A 20,790-nucleotide genomic window follows, 5' to 3' on the forward strand; every position below is an offset into this window, starting at 1 on the left:
TGCAAATACTATTCTATGATGAAATTCATCATGTCTGACTTTTGAGTGTCTTTCTCCTCGATTTCTTTGGCCATAGGATCCTCAGATGCTGGTAGTTTTAGTTGTTTCTTTAGTGCTGCAACTTCAGTGTTCTTTTACTTAATCAGCTCCTCTGCAACATTTATGTTTGATGGATCATGTTATCACTTAAGAATTCTAATTTCAAAACCGTTCACATTAGTTTGATGGTAAAAAAAATAATTCAGTGCTAGTCTAGTTTTGAGTTTTTGTTTGCCTTAGAGTCTGAGTCTAAGGAGTCCACTATGCATCCTCATTCACCACTAGTCTCATAATTTACACAATTTCCATGTGTCAACTTTGTTCAAAAGTTATTATGTGCTACAAAGCTCTTTAGGTGTTTTCGCAGCGCAACATGTTTCTGGTGATTTCATAGCGAAACACGGTCTAAGTGATTTTGTGCTGATCCATAGCAAATCTCACCCAGCTGTCATACTTATCAGAATCCGCTGTGTTTTAGATCGTTAGGTGTCATGGTACTGGCACATGTTGCAGTTGTTGCTGAGAAGGAGACAAAGGTTCCTCGTTCACCTACCCCAAACGCAGGTAAAAATGGTAGAGTTGAATCTGAAGAGAAGAAACGGCTGATTTATGAGGAGAAAGACCTGCCTGCTAGAATGTTTACTGATGCAGATAGTCTCTTCATTCAGTGTGAAGGCCTGCTTGTTCATTGCAAGATTGTAAGTCAAGATTCAAGCCTCGGATCTCTCACATGTAGGTCTTTTCAGGATAACCGAGGTGGAAACCGCTGTGCTACCCCGGGGAGGTTAAGAATTGAAACTCCATTCGCCCTTCCTCCCTATGGTGTTTCCCTAACCAGGAGTTATAGCAATCACAAGACAGATGCATCGCTTTACACTCCTCTGTTAAGTGGTCATGTTGCAGTGGAGGTGGATCAAATATGGAACTCTGGTTTAAATGAACATTCTGGGTTTGCTCAAAGTATACCTGAACTGAATTTAGACTCTTCAGCTGATGTGACAAATCCTGAAAGAGCAGATGCAAAGGTGGGACAAATGAAAGGTGGTTTTGATGGTATAATATTGATACATGGCTTTGGGGGAGGAGTATTTTCTTGGAGGCATATTATGAATCCTCTGGCCAGACAAACTGGTTGTTCTGTTGCTGCATTTGATTGGCCTGGTTGGGGATTGACATCTCGTCCTTCTATAACATAATGGGAAGAAAAGGAAATGCCTAATCCATATGAGCTTCAATCTCAGGTCAATTTGATGTTTTCGTTCTGTCATGAAATGGGGTTTTCATCAGTTGTTCTTGTGGGTCATGATGATGGTGGCTTGCTCGCCTTAATGGCGGCTGAAAGAGCACATTCCTGTAGAGATGTTCATCAGGTAGAAGTTAAAGGTGTTGTGCTTGTCGGTGTGAGTCTAACAAGAGAAGTAGTGCCAGCATTTGCACGGATTCTGTTGCACACATCTCTTGGACAGCATATGTTGCGACCACTTCTGCATACAGAGATAAGCCAAGTTGCTAATCGCCGTGCTTGGTTTGACGCAACAAAATTAACATCTGATGTTCTTGACCTTTACAAGGCACCATTATGTGTAGAAGGATGGGATAAAGCTTTTCGGGAAGTCAGCAAGTTGTCCTCAAGCTCCACGCTTTCCCCACATAGTGCTACGGAATTGTTAAAAATAAATAAAAGATTTGCCTGTGCTGATAGCTTCTGGTGCAGAAGATATTTTTGTTCCACTTAAATCATCTCAAGTATTAGAAATGAAACTTCCTAATTCTAGATTAGTACCAATCTCTGGATGTGGGCATTTACCACATGAAGAAGGCCCCAAAGCATTATTGGCAACCTTGTTACCTTTTGTCTGAAGATTGTTCAATGTTTCATCACAACTTACAGGCACAGTATGAGAAGTAACATGGCATAGGCAGATGATATTTATTTAAATGCTGGGTGTGAGTCCTAAACATCCCGAAGAGGAGGGTATTTCCGAAGGGCAAGTGCAACGCCTGTACACAGTCAGATGGAAACCATTCATACTCTTTGGGCAGCGCATTGCTTTCCACGCAGTAGAACACTGCTATAAACTACATTAACCTCAATGTAATTGAAGAATTGCCATCACTACATTGACATTTGCTGTTCTGCCTCTTGAAAGGTTGATAATTGGGGTCAAATCTCTGGTTGTGAAGCTATACATCCACTAGGCTCATGGCCGTTGGAATTTCTTTTTGATACGAGTAATGGCTAGTTAAGGTGGCTGCAAAGTTTGTTATCTAAGTCTTGCAATTTGTTGCTAGCGGCTGTGGCAATTAATATTGGCAGGAATCATTTCATAGCTGCCAGCCCTGTTTTTGGTTGCAATCAAGAGGGAACTATATTAGCACATCCCCTTGCACCTGAAGAGAAGATGCCTATACAATTTGCACGTGAGGTACTAGCCAGATTCATACAGTTATATTTGGAACAGTGAATGGTGTTATTGGTGTCATTGCATCTTTTCCTCAGGAGAAATATCTGTTTCTTGAAAAGTTGCAAGCAAATCTTGTCAAAATGATCAAGGGAGTAAGGTGCTTAAGCCATGAATAGTGGCGATCATTTAGCTATGAAAGGAAGACTGTGTTTTTGAAATTACACAGCAGTTTCGTAGCGCGCTACGAAACTACTGTAGTTGCATGTTACAATTGAGTTGATCAATTATGATTGACAAAGCATCAAATCTTTTTGAAAGGTTTTGTCATCACACAGGTACATGGGAAAGGCTTACAGCACATCAAGGACGTGGCAGTCTGCTCCATTTTGAGGTAATTAAAAGATAAAGGATATACTTCGTTGGATCCGGACATGTTAAGGAAAACTAAAGACTCGTACACAGGGGCAGTTTCGTATGTTTCAGGGTATTGGAAAGGATGTGTCATTAAAGATCAAACATGGAGCCTTGAACATCCATTACAGCCAAACTAGAGGGGAGCAGATGTCAAAGAACGAGAACCATTGTAATCAAGGCTATTGTTAGCATAACACGGTGTTAGAATCCTACTTGATTTAGATCTCTAAAAACTCCAGTCAACACTTTGTTGTATTTATTAAGTAGTTAGAGTTTAAGAGTTGTCAGTAATAGAAGTAGTTTTTGAATTCCCCTCATGCTGGAGGAGGAATCTCGATCAGTTAGAATAAGAGCTCTATATATAGCTGAAACAGCAATGTAATCGGGGTTGGAAAACTTGATAACAAAGCTTGTATTTGGCTTATGTAAGACTCATTTTCAGTAATATAATTTTGACTTTACTTCTCAGGATTCATGAAGGATTTCTTATGTTCAGAATATGTGATGTTGTCCTTTTCTTAATTCTTACAGTAGTATAGATGTATAATGACTCAGAATTCACTGAATGTGCTCTGATTTCCTGTATACATTTATAAACTGTGTGGTCCTATATGAGTTGATGTTCTGAATGTCTAAATGTTGAATGCCTTAACTTCCATGTAAGGTTAAGTTCACTGTTATATCGAGGTGTTGTTGACTCCATAAGCCCAATGGATAGTTGTTTAATGTGTTTCCAGCATTCATGTTTTTTCAGAGTTGTTCTATAAGAGTTAGCCATCTTATCTTTAATCAATATCATTAACCCTTTGAGAGAGCCCTCTCAGGCTAAGGAGGCTAAGCCTTAGCTAAAATATTGGTTTGAAATAGTTACTTAGAGTCAACCTGACCAACAGCCTATCAGGATCTGATTTTGAGATAACATTTTGGTGTGGCTCCACTTGGGATAGTGTGCTCCTGTAGTACACTAAGAACTCGTATGTCCAGTGCCTTATCCATTTATGACAAAAAGAAATTTGCTTGACAAGCATCCCTTTCAAGCTTCTGGGGCCTTCACCTCGGGCTTGAACTTGATAATCACCATAGGAGAGAGAAGTCTATATCTACTAAAAAAAATTGCTCAGTCAACCTTGAGCTTATTTGCATTTTCCTACCTACATACCCTATCAATTTAAACTTCTTTCAGCTCAATCAATGTGAAATTTCCAATGTAGACAATCATTTGTCTTATCTGATATTTGAGTTTTTTGACTGCATCGAAGTTCAGAGCCACAATGATATTGTGATGACCAGTGCCACTAAAATTGCCTCTGATCTTCATAGAAAAACTGAAACACTGGAAAGTAAAACTCTTCCATATATTTGGCTATAGGATCCCAGAATACATGATCAACTTGATGATTCTTGTAACTTTCTAGTTGTGCAAACTGATCTTCAACAACAGTGTACAGTTCCTCAATCGTGAAAGAGAAAGGAAGAAACACTCTCTCCTTGTGTTCTGCCATAGAAAGCTTCTGAAAATAATGATCATGATTATGAAGACTATATGATTGAATTTGACCTTCTAAACCTTCAATGTCTTTCTCAATGTCCTCAGCAACTTCATCCAAAAATTTCATCTTATCCTCTGCCTTACACTCAAATGATTTTAGATACGAGGACAAGGACAAAGAAAAACTTTCATTTGTTTCTCCATTACTATGATCATTATTCCATTGTTTGAAACCTTGAATTGAAGGAGAGTTTGCCACCGCATCTGATCTATCTATCCATTCCTCCAAAAACATGAGCCAAAAGTCTTCAAATGACTTAATGGATTTGGTTGGAAAGCTTTCAATCCATTGTTTACATTTCCCTTGAAATGAATCATAGAACAACATAATGCAAACATCCTCATGCTTAACTCTAAGAAGCTCTGTAAAATCACAAAAATCTGATATATGCTTCAAAGTTAAACTCAAATATTCTCCATTGAATTTTGGACCATTCCTTAGAAAATATGCATCCTTGGGAAAATGATTTGGGAAACCATGAATTCCTGAAAAATTTATGCATGCATACCTTGAAATAAGAATGGTAGTATCTGGGTCCTTCATAACTCTAGTGGAATCACCATGAATCTATGAATTTCGAATTCTTCAACAATGGAGTCGCCAAGGTAGATTTGCAGCCTCAAAAAGTCTTTTGAGCTCCTGCTACCTTCAAAAGTTCAGCCTCTTGATTTCGGGAATGATTAATCTTCAGGCTCCCGGCAGACGCACCAAAATGTTATCTCAAAATCAGATCCTGATAGGCTGCTGGTCAGATTGACTCTAAGTAACTATTTCAATCCAATCTTTTAGCTAAGGCATAGCCTCCTTAGCCTGAGAGGGCTCTCTCAAAGGGTTAATGATATTGATTAAAGATAAGATGGCTAACTCTTATAGAACAACTGTGAAAAAACATGAATGCTGGAAACACATTAAACAACTATCCATTGGGCTTATGGAGTCAACAACACCTCGATATAACAATGAACTTAACCTTACATGGAAGTCAGGGCATTCAACATTTAGACATTCAGAACATCAACTCATATAGGACCACACAGTTTATAAATGTATACAGGAAATCAGAGCACATTCAGTGAATTATGAGTCATTATACATCTATACTACTGTAAGAATTAAGAAAAGGACAACATCACATATTCTGAACATAAGAAATCCTTCATGAATCCTGAGAAGTAAAGTCAAAATTATATTACTGAAAATGAGTCTTACATAAGCCAAATACAAGCTTTGTTATAAAGTTTTCCAACCCTGATTACATTGTTGTTTCAGCTATATATAGAGCTCTTATTCTAACTGATCGAGATTCCTCCTCCAGCATGAGGGGAATTCGAAAACTACTTCTATTACTGACAACTCTTAAACTCTAACTACTTAATAAATACAACAAAGTGTTGACTGGAGTTTTTAGAGATCTAAATCAAGTAGGATTCTAACACCGTGTTATGCTAATAATAGCCTTGATTACAATGGTTCTCGTTCTTTGACATCTGCTCCCCTTTAGTTTGGTTGTAATGGATGTTCAAGGCTCCATGTTTGATCTTTAATGACACATCCTTTCCAATACCCTGAAACATAGGAAACTGCCCCTGTGTACCGGTCTTTAGTTTGCCTTAACATGTCCGGATCCAACGAAGTATATCCTTTATCTTTTAATTACCTCAAAATGGAGCAGACTGCCACGTCCTTGATGTGCTGTAAGCCTTTCCCATGTACCTGTGTGATGACAAAACCTTTCAAAAAGATTTGTTGCTTTGTCAATCATAATTGATCAACTCAATTGTAACATGTAGCTACAGCAGTTTCGTAGCGCGCTACGAAACTGCTGTGTAATTTCAAAAACACAGTCTTCCTTTCATAGCTAAATGATCGCCACTATTCATGGCTTAAGCACCTTACTCCCTTGATCATTTTGACAAGATTTTCTTGCAACTTTTCAAGAAACAGATATTTCTCCTGAGGAAAAGATGCAATGACACCAATAACACCATTCACTGTTCCAAATATAACTGTATGAATCTGGCTAGTACCTCACGTGCAAATTGTATAGGCATCTTCTCTTCAGGTGCAAGAGGATGTGCTAATATAGTTCCCTCTTGATTGCAACCAAAAACAAGGCTGGCAGCTATGAAATGATTCCTGCCAATATTAATTGCCACAGCCGCTAGCAACAAATTGCAAGACTTAGATAACAAACTTTGCAGCCACCTTAACTAGCCATTACTCGTATCAAAAAGAAATTCCAGCGGCCATGAGCCTAGTGGATGTATAACTTCACAACCAGAGATTTGACCCCAATTATCAACCTTTCAAGAGGCATAACAGAAAATGTCAATGTAGTGATGGTAATTCTTCAATTACATTGAGGTTAATGTAGTTTATAGCAGTGTTCTACTGCGTGGAAAGCAATGCGCTGCCCAAAGAGTATGAATGGTTTCCATCTGACTGTGTACAGGCGTTGCACTTGCCCTTCGGAAATACCCTCCTCTTCGGGATGTTTAGGACTCACACCCAGCATTTAAATAAATATCATCTGCCTATGCCATGTTACTTCTCATACTGTGCCTGTAAGTTGTGATGAAACATTGAACAATCTTGAGACAAAAGGTAACAAGGCTGCCAATAATGCTTTGGGGCCTTCGTCATGTGGTAAATGCCCACATCCAGAGATTGGTACTAATCTAGAATTAGGAAGTTTCATTGCTAATACTTGAGATGATTTAAGTGGAACAAAAATATCTTCTGCACCAGAAGCTATCAGCACAGGCAAATCTTTTATTTTTTTTTAACAATTCCGTAGCACTATGTGGGGAAAGCGTGGAGCTTGAGGACAACTTGCTGACTTCCTGAAAAGCTTTATCCCATCCTTCTACACATAATGGTGCCTTGTAAAGGTCAAGAACATCAGATGTTAATTTTGTTGCGTCAAACCAAGTAGGCGATTAGCAACTTGGCTTATCTCTGTACGCAGAAGTGGTCGCAACATATGTTGTCCAAGAGATGTGTGCAACAGAATCCGTGCAAATGCTGGCACTACTTCTCTTGTTAGACTCACACCGACAAGCACAACACCTTTAACTTCTACCTGATGAACATCTCTACAGGAATGTGCTCTTTCAGCCGCCATTAAGGCGAGCAAGCCACCATCATCATGACCCACAAGAACAACTGATGAAAACCCCATTTCACGACAGAACGAAAACAGCAAATTGACCTGAGATTGAAGCTCATATGGATTAGGCATTTCCTTTTCTTCCCATTCTGTTCTAGAAGGACGAGATGTCAGTCCCCAACCAGGCCGATCAAATGCAGCAACAGAACAACCAGTTTGTCTGGCCAGAGGATTCATAATATGCCTCCAAGAAAATACTCCTCCCCCAAAGCCATGCATCAATATTATACCATCAAAACTGCCTTTCATTTGTCCCACCTTTGCATCTGCTCTTTCAGGATTTGTCACATCAGCTGAAGAGTCTAAATTCAGTTCAGGTATACTTTGAGCAAACCCAGAATGTTCATTTAAACTAGAGTTCCATATTTGATCCACCTCCACTGCAACATGACTACTTAACAGAGGAGTGTAAAGCGATGCATCTGTATTGTGATTGCTATAACTCCTGGTTAGAGAAACACCATAGGGAGGAAGGGCGAATGGAGTTTAAATTCTTAACCTCCCCGGGGTAGCACAACGGTTTCCACCTCGGTTATCCTGAAAAGACCTACATGTGAGAGATCTTAGGCATGAATCTTGACTTACAATCTTGCAATGAACAAGAAGGCCTTCACACTGAATGAAGAGATTGTCTGCATCAGCAAACATTCTAGCAGGCAGGTCTTTCTCTTCATAAATCAACCGTTTCTTCTCTTCAGATTCAATTCTACCATTTTTACCTGCGTTTGGGGTAGGTGAACGAGGAACCTTTGTCTCCTTCTCAGCAACAACTGCAACATGTGCCAGTACCATGACACCTAACGATCTAAAACACAGCGGATTCTGATAAGTATGACAACTGGGTGAGATTTGCTATGGATCAGCACAAAATCACTTAGACCGTGTTTCACTACGAAATCACCAGAAACATGTTGTGCTGCGAAAACACCTAAAGAGCTTTATAGCACATAATAACTTTTGAACAAAGTTGACACATGGAAATTGTGTAAATTATGAGACTAGTGGTGAATGAGGATGCATAGTGGACTCCTTAGACTCAGACTCTAAGGCAAACAAAAACTCAAAACTAGACTAGCACTGAATTTTTTTTTTTACCATCAAACTAATGTGAGCGGTTTTGAAATTAGAATTCTTAAGTGATAACAGATCATATCCCATCCTTAGCACTAGATTTTCCAGGGACTAAATGTTGGTATCCTTCGCTAACAAGGAGACTTTCTCCAACTTCAATTGTGACTAAATGTTGGGCAATGTAACCTGCAATTTTGACAAACTCATAGCAGTGTTTGTCGAGGTTGAAGAAATCATCTATCCAGTTTGTTTGTGCATCTTAATTTGATCAATTGGATGCACATCCTGGAAATTGAACTTAAAAGAAGTATGTTTCTGATATTGTGTTGCAGTCTTGGGCTGAGGAACTTGGGCCTGCAAGAAAGCCATTTTCATCTTCCCCTTCTCAGAGTCAAAGACTAAAAGAAGCCTTGCTTAAGAGCTGGAAGAATGCTTCTAGAACTGGGTGTAAGTATTCAACTTCAATTCCTCATTCTTTCATTTGATTTCACTAAAGACATGGAAGATGTCTTCCTCTTTATTCTATGGAATTCCTCCAACATGTTGGACTATCTGTTTTTCATGATAAGTGGTAGACTTAGTTGGAGATTATCTAGATTGTCCACAAGACTGTGAATCAATATTCATAGAGACCCTTTGTTTCTTTTTCCTGTGAAAAAACTTGAAGCCTTGGCTTGTTGCCTCTATTGCAAGTGAATATTGTTCTTCCCTCCCTCTCTTGTCTGCCTATTCCCGTGCAATTGGAGTTTGCATATTTGATGTAGAGAATACCTGCTCCTCAGCCTCCTGGAGGGTGTTCTCTGTCCATTTCGACTGATTCTTGAACTGTTCTATCTTAGGCCTAGCTGTATGATGATATGGTGTGAATTTTTTCTCCACTCTGAGTTTGGATATGACTCCCAATGGGTCATATGACCAAGAAAAATTGAGAGAAAAATTCATTTCTTTTAGCAGCTTATCAGTTTCCTCCCCTGTTGCCTTGGTATTACAAATGAAGGGACCAACATGAGCTTTGAGCTTAAATTGTGATTTATTTTTGGAAGCTACAAAATGCACTTCATCTGCATTCAATATTTGCCTCAAGTACTCCAGTGCAAAGATTCTAGCAGGAAGGTACTTTGGCAGTTTGTATGGCGGAAGCTCACAGCCAAAAACCCTTATTTCAGTGTAGTTTTGGTAGCAATACCAATCTCCTGTTGCAGCCTGATCTATGATCTGAAGTTATTTGATAATATCCTCACTAATCCTTGGTAATGGGGTGTTGCTCATTAGGCTGAGGGCTCGATGAATGAATAGTTCTCTGAACTGCTTGTATGTGAATTCTTCTTTCTCCTTCATCCCCATTGAAGTCCAGAAAGTCATTGACTGTTGTTGCTCTTCTTCATCAAGTTTCTACAAAGGGAATGGGAATTTGTCTCCCTGAAAATATATAAACATATACATAAGTACTGAAGCATACTTGAATACTTCTTCAGTGTTAAATTTGACAAACTGCTCATGTATGGTTTCAACTATGAAATGAACCAAATAATAAATAATAGTAGGCTTAGAATCATAAGAAAACATGGATAAGAAACCAAGGATGGCTTCATTGACAGACTGATCAGAGTGATAACCAAGCAAATAGGCCAGGATGGTAGTGATATGCCTAGTTCTATCAAGAAACATAGATGAATCATAAGGGGGGTTTCTCTTTGGTAGAGGACTACCAATTGCTAAAAAAAGTTCCAGGGACTGGGATCTCTTGGTAAATTCCAATTTGTTATAAGCTTATATCAGGTTTTCATGAGAAAAAGGATGAGTTGGTGTAGTGGTAGGGGCTTGCAACATTTTCTCAATTGAATCAACGTTAATGGGACAGAGGATTTATTCAGTAGGTGAGATAATGGATCTCTGGCTAGGATCATAGGATTCATGGCATTTCCTCACAAACTCTGGAGCTTTATGTCGTTGTGGAAAAATATAATGGGGTGCTTGGGATTCCCAGAGCCCAATTTCATCACTCTGATCAATTAGCTGCTCTTCCCACCATCAATAAATTTCAAATAAATTGAATTGAGAAGAAGTCTCAATGATTTCGCAATCCTTGTCAATTAATGGAGTATGGTAGAAATCAATCTATGGTTAAATTAGAGGATTTGACACTTCTATAAATGTTTTTCGCTTGGGAGGCATTTTGGAAAATGAAACTACAGACTGTAAATGACAGAATGATAAAGAAAAATGAGTTAATAGAGTGGAGACAGGTAGCTGACAAGTGGACCTGGAAGATGTGCTTGCGAACAGGGCAAGTGGCTGCTAGAATGTTGGATAGTGGCTGAGCTGTTGAGTAGGAAAGCTTGAAGAATACTCTCGATCGTAGAAGTTAACTATGTAACCTTTGAAATGTATGGCAGAGTGCTTATAAAGAGAAAAATGGAGTGGAAGAGTGGCGCCAAGTGTTTGGAAGTTCATTAATTATCCAATGGGTTAATTAACAGGAATTTGGTTATAAATGCATGGGAGCGGAAATGAATGGGAAATGGATAGGTGGCCGATGATTGGATGGGAGATATGAAGTGGAGTGTGACATGGAGGTGATGTGGAGTGGTGGTAACGGCTATGAAGGATACCGCATTCGGGGGTAAGACGGAGCGGTTTGTGGTTTTGAGATTTTCAGTCCTGAAAGACTAAAAGGTACTTTTGTGGTTTATATGGGCAGTATTAGAGACTACCCATTTCTCCCCCCCCCCCCCCCCCCCCACCGATAAACTTCAGGCGGTGAATGAGGGCCGAAAGGGAGTGTGGATCGTATGATTGTGGAGGAATGTGTGGGATGAGAGATGAGTTGGAGGGAGTTTATCGTAGGAGCAGGGAATGAACAGTGGAGTCGTTATATGATAGGCGGAAGTGGTAGTTGTGGGTCCAAGTGATTTAATGAATGAAGTGATAGCATATCACAAATCACACTTTCTTCTTCTTAATGGTTCATTCACTTATGAATGATGCGATGCGATATGATCCTAAGATCAGGAATCAACAGTCATCCAACAATTGACAACGGTATTGTACATTGCACTTTCTTCTGCCCAATGGTTCATTCACTTATGAACTATGCGATGCGATATAATCCTACGATCATGAATCAACAATCATCTGACGGTTGACAGCGGTATCGCACATCACATTTTCTTCTGCCCAATGATTCATTCACTTATTAATGATGCTATGCGATACGATACTTAGGAAATAACCATTTCAAGCTTTCACATTTCTACCTACCCTTATATTCCTAACATTTTTACTTATCCTTCTAGAGTGCATTTGAACTAGCAACCCAATATTTTCTTTTCATGAACAATCTATCTCTATACCTTATTTCTTCCATTGGCTCAGATTAAACTATTGAGCCAATTTATTTTCTACCTATGAGAATTAATTTAAAACAAATCCAATTATGATGGAACTGTATAATTGGATAAAAATAACCTAGTGTGGCATCTAAACAAACTGCACACAACTATTATTTTTCAAACTGAATTTAGAACAAAGTAGTGGCATTTAAATTTGCAACGCTTTCAGAGTTGATTTCTTTTTCCTTTTTGTCTAACCTAACATTTTATTTTTCCTTCATTTTTTAGGGCATCTACCCTAACATTTTCTTTGATATGGACGTATTTATCAAAATATTTTCCTAACATTTTTTATTCAATATTCTTTTTGTCCATATCCTATCTTAATATTTTTTTGTAAATAGTTTTCATTTTTTGTCTAATTTATTCAAACTTATCAAAACCAAAAAATGGTACAACATTGGCTCCTACAGGGGACTTCTTTCCCTTGTAGAATGCAGAGAACCTGCAGATCCATGTGCCTTCTCCCCGGGCTATGGAGTCCTTTGCTGTAAAAAATCTCATTGACAGCTTAAAAAGTAAAAGAAACCGGAGTAGTTACAATGAAATGTGTTCCAACTTCTCAGTATTGAATGAAATGTTTGAGAAACCTTCCATTTACATGATAAGTGGAATATAGTCACTCAAGATTTTGTAGCACAAAATTGTTGTTACCCTTTACTTCAGCAATTGTTAAAGGACCAAACCATAGGTTGTCAAACGTACCATGCTTTCCCTTTTCCTCCCTCTTGGAGTCCCATCTTAGAGCTAGGTCACCTTCCCTGAAGTCCCTTTCCCTAGCTCTTCTGTCAAACAGACTTTTCATTTTATTCTGATATTTATTCAATTTGTATTGAACTTCATCTCTGTTTTCATTTAGTTCAATAATCTGACTTATCCTTCTTGAAAAATCATCAAGTTCATCTGTTGAGTCCTACAATAATTTTAAAACTAGGAAAGCCAAATTGGTGGGAAAAATTGCATCTTTCCCATAGACTAACTGAAAAAGAGATTTCCTAGTAGATATTTTTGGAGTTATTATGTTTTCCCATGTTGCATATATTAAATGAGAGTCCCAGCTCTTTCTATGATCTGCTAGGGTCTTTTTGATTACCTTTAACAGACTTTTATTTGAGGATTATACAAGGCCATTACCTTGAGGGTAGTATGGAGTTGAATGATGTAACAGAATCTGATATTTCTGGAAAAACTTAATCATTTTAACACTAGATAATGATGTTGCATTATCTGTGACAATTTGAGTTGTGCAACCAAACCTAGATAAGATATTTTCTTCAATGAATTTAATTACTACCAAATTGGTAGCATTTCTTATCAGAATAACTTCTACCCATTTAGTGAAGTAGTCTGTTGCTGTGAGGATCCATCTATGTTGATTACTTGAAGTGGGATGGATTTATCCAACAAAATCTAATCCCCATTGAAGGAAAGGTGCTGAGATTATTGATGGTACTAGTGGAAGAGTTGCTAGTTTTTTATTACCATCAAACATCTGACAAGGAACACAACCTTTGACCTTTTCTCCTACTTGCAAGAACAATGTTGGCCAATAAAATCCTCCCCTTAAAATCTTGTATGTTGTTTCTCTCCAAGCATAATGTCTTCCACAAAATCCTGTATGAAACTGATAAATGATTCCTTCAGTTTATGATTCTGTTAAACATAATAACAAAATATTCAGTGAATCTTTCCAGTACAAATTTGCATTTATGATGTAGTACTTGACTGCTTTCAATTTAAGAGTTTTACACTAGGCTTTGGAGAATGATGTTGGGCATTCAAAATGGAGCGGAAAATTTACAATATCTTGATACCTATCTGACAATAGAAATTTGTCATCAATATGTAAAGATCTAATTTGATCAGAAGGTAAAGTTCTTTTGGATTCTTCCCTTGTGCAAGGACATAAGGTTCTTGAGGATTCTTCCCTTGTACTTCTTAAATAGAATTTATTCCAAGCACTTTGCAATTAGATTCTGCTAGAAGCTTGGCTAATCCCTCACCTTTTACTAGCTTTGTAGTTTTGATAGTTAGAAAAAACTCAAGTATTTGAGTGATCCACCTACCTCTTTCCCATCAGTGTCAGGTTGTGTTAAAACAATTTTTAAAGCACCATTAGGAACATAAGCAATAATAGGTGAATTTAGGACATACATCCTGAAATATTTTAGGGCTTGAATGAGGGCATAGGATTGCTTATCGATTATGTCATACTTAAGCTCGACATCTCCCATAACCTTACTGAAAAAGGCTATGGGTTGGTCCTGGGAATGTTCATTCTTTTGTAATAGAACAACAACAAGGGTTGTTTCTGGGGCAAAAGAAAAGATACTGAATGGTTTAGTATAATCAGGGTTGGTCAAGGTAGGAGCTTTAGAGATAACTTTCTTGATCTGATCAAATGCATGTCTAGAAAAGATAGTCCATTTAACTTCATGATCCTTTCGGAGCATGTCAGTTATATCTTTTACAATCTCTACATAATTTGGGATAAATCTCCTTAAAAAATTAATCTTACCCAAAAAAACTTGAATTTATTTCTTGTTTCTAGGTAAGGTCAATGTTTCAATGGCAGGTACACACTTGGGATCAATTACCACTCCTTCCTTTGAGATTATATGGCCCAATAGCTTTCCTTCTTTGACAACAAATAGAGACTTTTTAGGGTTCAATGATATCCCAAATTTTCTACCCCTGTCAAAAAACTTGATCAAGTGCTTTAGATGTTTCTGATCATATTTAGAAAAAACAATAATGTCATCAAGATAAATAACCACAAATTTGTTTACCTGACCCATGAAAGCTACATCCATAGCTCTCTGAAATGTTGTTCCAGCATTTGATACGCCAAATGGCATTCTAGTGTACATAAATGTACCCCAGGGTGTAGTGAAGGTTGTCCTTTCCCTGTCCATTGGATCAACATTTACTTGATTATAACTTGAAAAACCATCAAGCATAGAAAGTCTTTATGCTCCTAAGACCATTTGAAGTAACTGATCCATTTTGGGCAAGGGGTAATTATCCTTTAATGATTCTTTGTTCAAATCTATGAAGTCCACACAAAGTCTAATTTCTCCATTCTCTTTCCTAACAGGAACTAAATTTGGAACCCAATTAGAATAGCTTCCTAAGTTTTTGTTGATAAGGCATTGCCTCTGGCTTCAAAGGATCTTATGTTGTATTAATGAAGTATCATAAGATTTTAGATCAACATAGGTCCAAGAAAAAACATCCTTATAATTTTGAAGTAACTTAAGATATTGAGTTTTAATCTCAAGGTCTAGAGATGCACAGATTTTGATGCTTTTGACATCATCATTTGTTCCAATGTTAATCTCTTCTATGTCCTCTTCCGAAGAAATGGACTGAGGATTTCAGAGGACATCATTTTGATCAAAAAAAATTTCTAAAGGTATCAAGCCTTTGGGAATAAAATTGTTAGACAATTGAATAATGTTTTGCTCAGCAATTTTTGAACTGAAATCTGAAGTATCATTCTCGCTTGTATTCTCATTTATTTCATATCTATCATCATAAATTTTTAGAATAGAAAATTGATCTACAACTTTCAAAAAAGATTTCAAGTGTTCATAATCTTCAAATATCTACTAGTGTTTTAGATTGTTTAGGATAGATGGTCTATACTTGACTTGTATTTGGTAGAGTAAATTAGTCTGATCGAGAATTTTAAAGGAACTAGTAGAAACAGCTAAGGCATCTACATGAATATTCTAATCTCTTGGAATATAATTCAAATTAAAAGCATCAAAGAAGTTTTCAACTGAATCCCATACTTCATTTCAGTAAGACCTAACTGTTGAGGGAATAAGTCCCCTAGGGCTTTGGGTCAGAACCCTAGCAGAGCAGGAGTAATCTATAGCAAGAAACAAGCATTCAACTCAGGAAACATGCTTAAACAAACTAACTATGCGAGGATGAACATACCCGGATGTCCTTCGTTTGGGTAGTTCCAGCTAGGGTTCAAACCCTCTGCAACTCCTAATGATCTTCGAACCTGCAAATTAGCCAATTCGAATACACATAGCAGCATATAGATAAAGCATTATAGTGAAATCAACTTTATATCATATAAGTAGATGGTTAGTTATACATTGAAATAGTCATTCATATATAAACCATAACAATAACATCAGATGCATAAACAAAGTTGATATCAGGAACAAGAATTCATTTCTTTTTATTGTAGAAAACTATAATAAAAAATGGAAAGAGTTCACCTGAGTCTTCCTCTTCTGGCTCCAAGTGGAACCGTCCTCCAAGTCCGTCCAATCCCAGTCTTCAACAGCCTCCTTCCATAACCAATACCATGATATCTCCAAGCATGTGAGAGAATATCAAAACTCAAGGAAACAAGGGTTTCCTAAACTTGGGGAAGTGCTTGAAGCATAGGGATTCTTTAGACTTGATCAGGGGATAATCTCAGTATAGCAATTCTATCATTTCTCTCCTCCTTAAGGCCTTCCCATTGAAGTCTTTTTATACTTCCCCCAAATTAGTTTTTTAGTTGGGAAACAATTGGGACCAGTTGGGCCACGGGAACTAATAGGTAATCAACAGCTAAAACCCGTGATCTTCGCCCATAGTTAAGGAAATTTAATTTTTTTAAGTGTTTTAACACATATATGTGGGTTGGGTATAGACTAACCTATGTGTATAGGCTTTTAACACAGGGTAGAGTAGCGTACAGAGAGTAAAACACTGTTTTTAAAATTTTTGGACCAAGACTGGAAGGAAGGGTTGCCCTAGGCCATAAAGCAAACATCACAAATGCAAAGGGTGATATTTGGAGCTATAGTAAATTTCCCCTAATATATGAGGTCAGAAGGGGTACATGATGGCTGAAATGTATTAAGTATATGGAAAGGAAATCTGTCAAAAACTGAGAAGGACTTCACTAGATTTCAGCCTCCAAAGCTAGCAAAAGAAGATAAAAAAGAAACAACTATCTGAGGTGGGCATGCCCATGCTCAGAGAAAGTAAAGAATGTCCACATATCAAGTACAAGTGGATCCATTATGTTTACAAGTATAAGGAACTGAAAGTACATAACGGATTTTCTAATCATGATCGAACAAGTACATGCCTGAATATCACATATAAGAAGATGACCAATGATTCTGAAAGATTAATCTGATCATTGATGTCAAAAACTGATCCGAATAATGCCAACCGAACATGATGGAATAAGATGATACTACATCGCAACTCGATGCCAGCATATAGGTTGTCGTTGTGAAGGACTGCAACATATAATGTGGAATGGTGTCAACTAGCAGCAACAGGAGCAACTGACAAGTGAACCAAAGAATGTTGATGCAACCCGAGGTCTTCACCGACTACCCTGGTACATTTCTACACAATGGGAATGAATGATCTGAAGTCGACCATGTGAGAAATCATTTGATTACCTGTCATTGGTGTATAGCATTAACAAACGTGAGACTACTCACTGATAATGATAATGAGAGTCAAGGTACCCAGCACAATCTAACAAGTGAAAATAGATGAGCTAAAGTCAAACACCTAGAAGAATCTATCAATCAGGAGACAATGATGGTTTCCCACTATCGATAGCGAAAGATATGCCACTGATGACTGCAAACCCCAAGGTACTACCAAATGGACTCTAGACCTTTTCCCTAGAGCAATGAGTCGTAGTTGATAGGGAAAGATCCACTAGAAGGAAGACATTAAGGCATCCTTCATGAATCTAGTGTGGGTGTAACCCGTAGGCTAATAATGTGGAAGGAATCAGACGAAAAAAGATCTAGTAACCTGACTAAAGCACATTTCTAGTGTACATAAGATGTAGCTAGCACACGATAGAAACCCTCTGAACCAACCAATAATGAAAGCCGACACAGAGGCGAGGAATCCACCAATAGGGTCAAATGGAACCAAGGCACTGCACAAATCCCAATGTGTGATAATGAAAGCTGATGTCAAACACAAGGGAAACCGCTCAGTCAAAGACCCATGACACTGATCGATGCTGAGCACAAGGTGACCTATCAATAATGAAAATAGGGCCAAGATACGTCCCTAGGCCTGTCTTTAGAGAAATATGTCACGGTCGATAAGGACAAGACCCACCAGCAAGAAGTCAATGGAGAAGTTCTCAAACCGGCACGATTAGAGGACCAATATAACTGATGTGATGATAGACAAGACACTGACAACCAGGGATGGCCGACTGAAAAATAGGTCAAGAGACACTGCAGAGAGGCTGACTCAGGTTTATTTCCCTTGAACAAAAGCATGACTCAATGATTACCATGTGGTAGCATATGATAACTCTGTATAAGTTCGTCATGCAGGCAACATGAATGAACTCTCCATATGATTGGAAGAGATAACCAATTAGAGGAGAACTGACTCAATAACAAGGTTAAGGTGTACCTAAGTTAAACTAAATCCCGCCCAAATGGAGGAGAGACTTTATTTTGAGTGCTTTGTTCAAGGGCGACATAACTGACTCTAGCTGCAAACAATATATGGAAATGTTGTCCCGTTCCCACTCTTTTTGGAATATGTAATTCCTTTGTCTTTTTCTTTAAGCTAGAAAAAGAATAAAAGAATTCTATAGTACAATCGAAAGAATGAGTTTCAATGAAACAGATGATCTAGTTCCTGGGATTTGAACATTTCTATGCTCAATGCAGGGAGGTGAAGCTGGTCAAGGACACTCAAAGGGATGTTCCTTCCATAGGTCTGAGGGTGTGTCAAGTTGCAGAAGCTAAGGGATTGCAAGATGGATTTTGTAGAAGACATGGTCAAAAAGTGGCTTAAACACGAGTCCAAGTGAAGTCGGCTGAAGGCCAAAAGGTGCAAATGGTCAAAATGCAATGCAGTAGTACAACTCAACACAAAGGAGCCTCTAGGGTATAAGGCTAGAACGAAGTGAAGAAGCAAAGAGGAATGAGTCTTCAACACACAAGTCATGGTGGGACTAGAGAGGACTCCCGATCCTACTCAATGAAACAACATGCGAAACCAATGTTAGTGAGGTGCTAACTACGATGCCCATGTAAAGGATGGCTCTACCATCATGTCATGATTTAAAAATCGGTGAGTGAACATGGTTTACTAACCATAACATGATGGGATCAACCCTATGGCAAGTGTATCAACAAATGGAGGCTAGTATGCAAAATGCAACGGAAAAAAGGTTTCCATAACCTATATGCCATTGAGTAAACGATACCTGCCATGACGGGTCAGCAGTCATGGAACCGATGTGAAATTTCCGAAGAAGCATGCAAAATGTCCTAAAAAAAAACCTATTCCTGACAATCCAAGCTCACAAGTTAAAAGATTCATGAGACGAAAAAATCAAGTTTTGAAAAAATTTGACATTTTCAAAGCTTATAAAATGACTTTTTGACTCACCATTTGTAGCATTTGTCTTGAGAGCAAAATCTGTGGAGGAAAAAGAGCAAACTTTCCCCCCAAAGAATTGGACCATTCAAATTGGATAAAAATCATCAGGTAACCCCGAATTCTATCTTGCATTACTTTATGATTGTTTTTAGAAATTTTTATTGAGATTTTACCATAGGAATTTATGTTAAAAATTTCAACGCGACATATACGGGGGTTGGATATTATAAACCCGCATACACGCAAGCCCTACACGTGACTGTGTATGAAACGAACCCACGTATATGTGGTTTGAAATTTAAAGAAAAAAAACTAATGGTTGGAAATCAATTTTCTTTCAGGATGAAAATCACCTAGAGAGAGGGAGCATCCTACCATTGATAATGAAGTTATGATGTTCAGTAGACCTTAGATGCATTGAGGGGATATGGTTTATTGAAATTTTTCAAAATGCCAAATATGAAGGCCAACACCTGCTTGCTTGAAATGTTGATCCACTACTGGAGTATCGAAGATGATGCTTTTATGATTGATCAAATGCCTTTGAGGATAGAGGTAGAAGATATTTACTTTATCATTGGTCTCTCCTGGAGAGGAGAAGTTGTGCATTCGATTGGTTGAACACGAGGTAGTCTTTCAGTGGAAGTCTACATACATATATACTGTCTGGGGCATCCTGGGAAAATTGGAAGCCAGATTCCAATAAAACATGTAGAGAGTTTGTCCCTGAGAGTCTTATTGTTCACCATAGCCAGGATAAATGAACCAGCCTCATTGCACCAAGCATCACGACTATCCATGAGCTTGGTCGTGGAGTGTCTCACTACATTTTTTGATTGGTGTACACCTCTTCTTACCAACATGAAGAGCTAGTTGTCCTCCATTCAGAAAGGACAGGCCAAAAAATTTGGATATGGGACCATTTTGTGCTCCTTCTTATTTGAGAAGGTTTTAGGGCTACATCCCAGAGTATCAGTTTTTATCAGTAGCCCCTGAGATCCTCGGATGGGTAGGTGGGATGACCTAATGAAACACCTTGGAGGCAGAGATGTGCCAAGGACTGCTTTCGATGATGAGTTCTTCTCCTGGTGGGAACAACAAATCATCATTGTGGATGACTATCCCTATGCTGGGATGGATTTTAGAGGAGATCCGAACTTGGTGCTGCCACCAAACACCGCATGGGGAAAGATAGGTAACCATTTTTTAAGTTTTATCAATTTTAAGATTTTTTATATTTTTCAAATATGAAAATGAATTTAAAGATATTTTTTATGGGATTAAAATACTGATATAGTGATCATGTTCCAAATGTGGGTCCGGTGCGACCAGACGGATTTCCGTGG

At 38.2% G+C, this 20,790-nt stretch overlaps 1 pseudogene; it reads left to right on the top strand.

Moving 5' to 3' along the window:
• The first annotated feature begins 530 nt into the window (after nt 1-530).
• On the top strand, nt 531-2,106 carry LOC149200270 (uncharacterized; annotated as a pseudogene).
• The last annotated feature ends 18,684 nt before the right edge of the window (nt 2,107-20,790 follow it).

The sequence above is a fragment of the Pinus tabuliformis genome, chromosome 2_1 (assembly GCF_031772625.1).
Source record: "Pinus tabuliformis cultivar Carrire ecotype Pingquan chromosome 2_1, CPIR1, whole genome shotgun sequence".
Lineage (NCBI taxonomy): Eukaryota > Viridiplantae > Streptophyta > Pinopsida > Pinales > Pinaceae > Pinus > Pinus tabuliformis.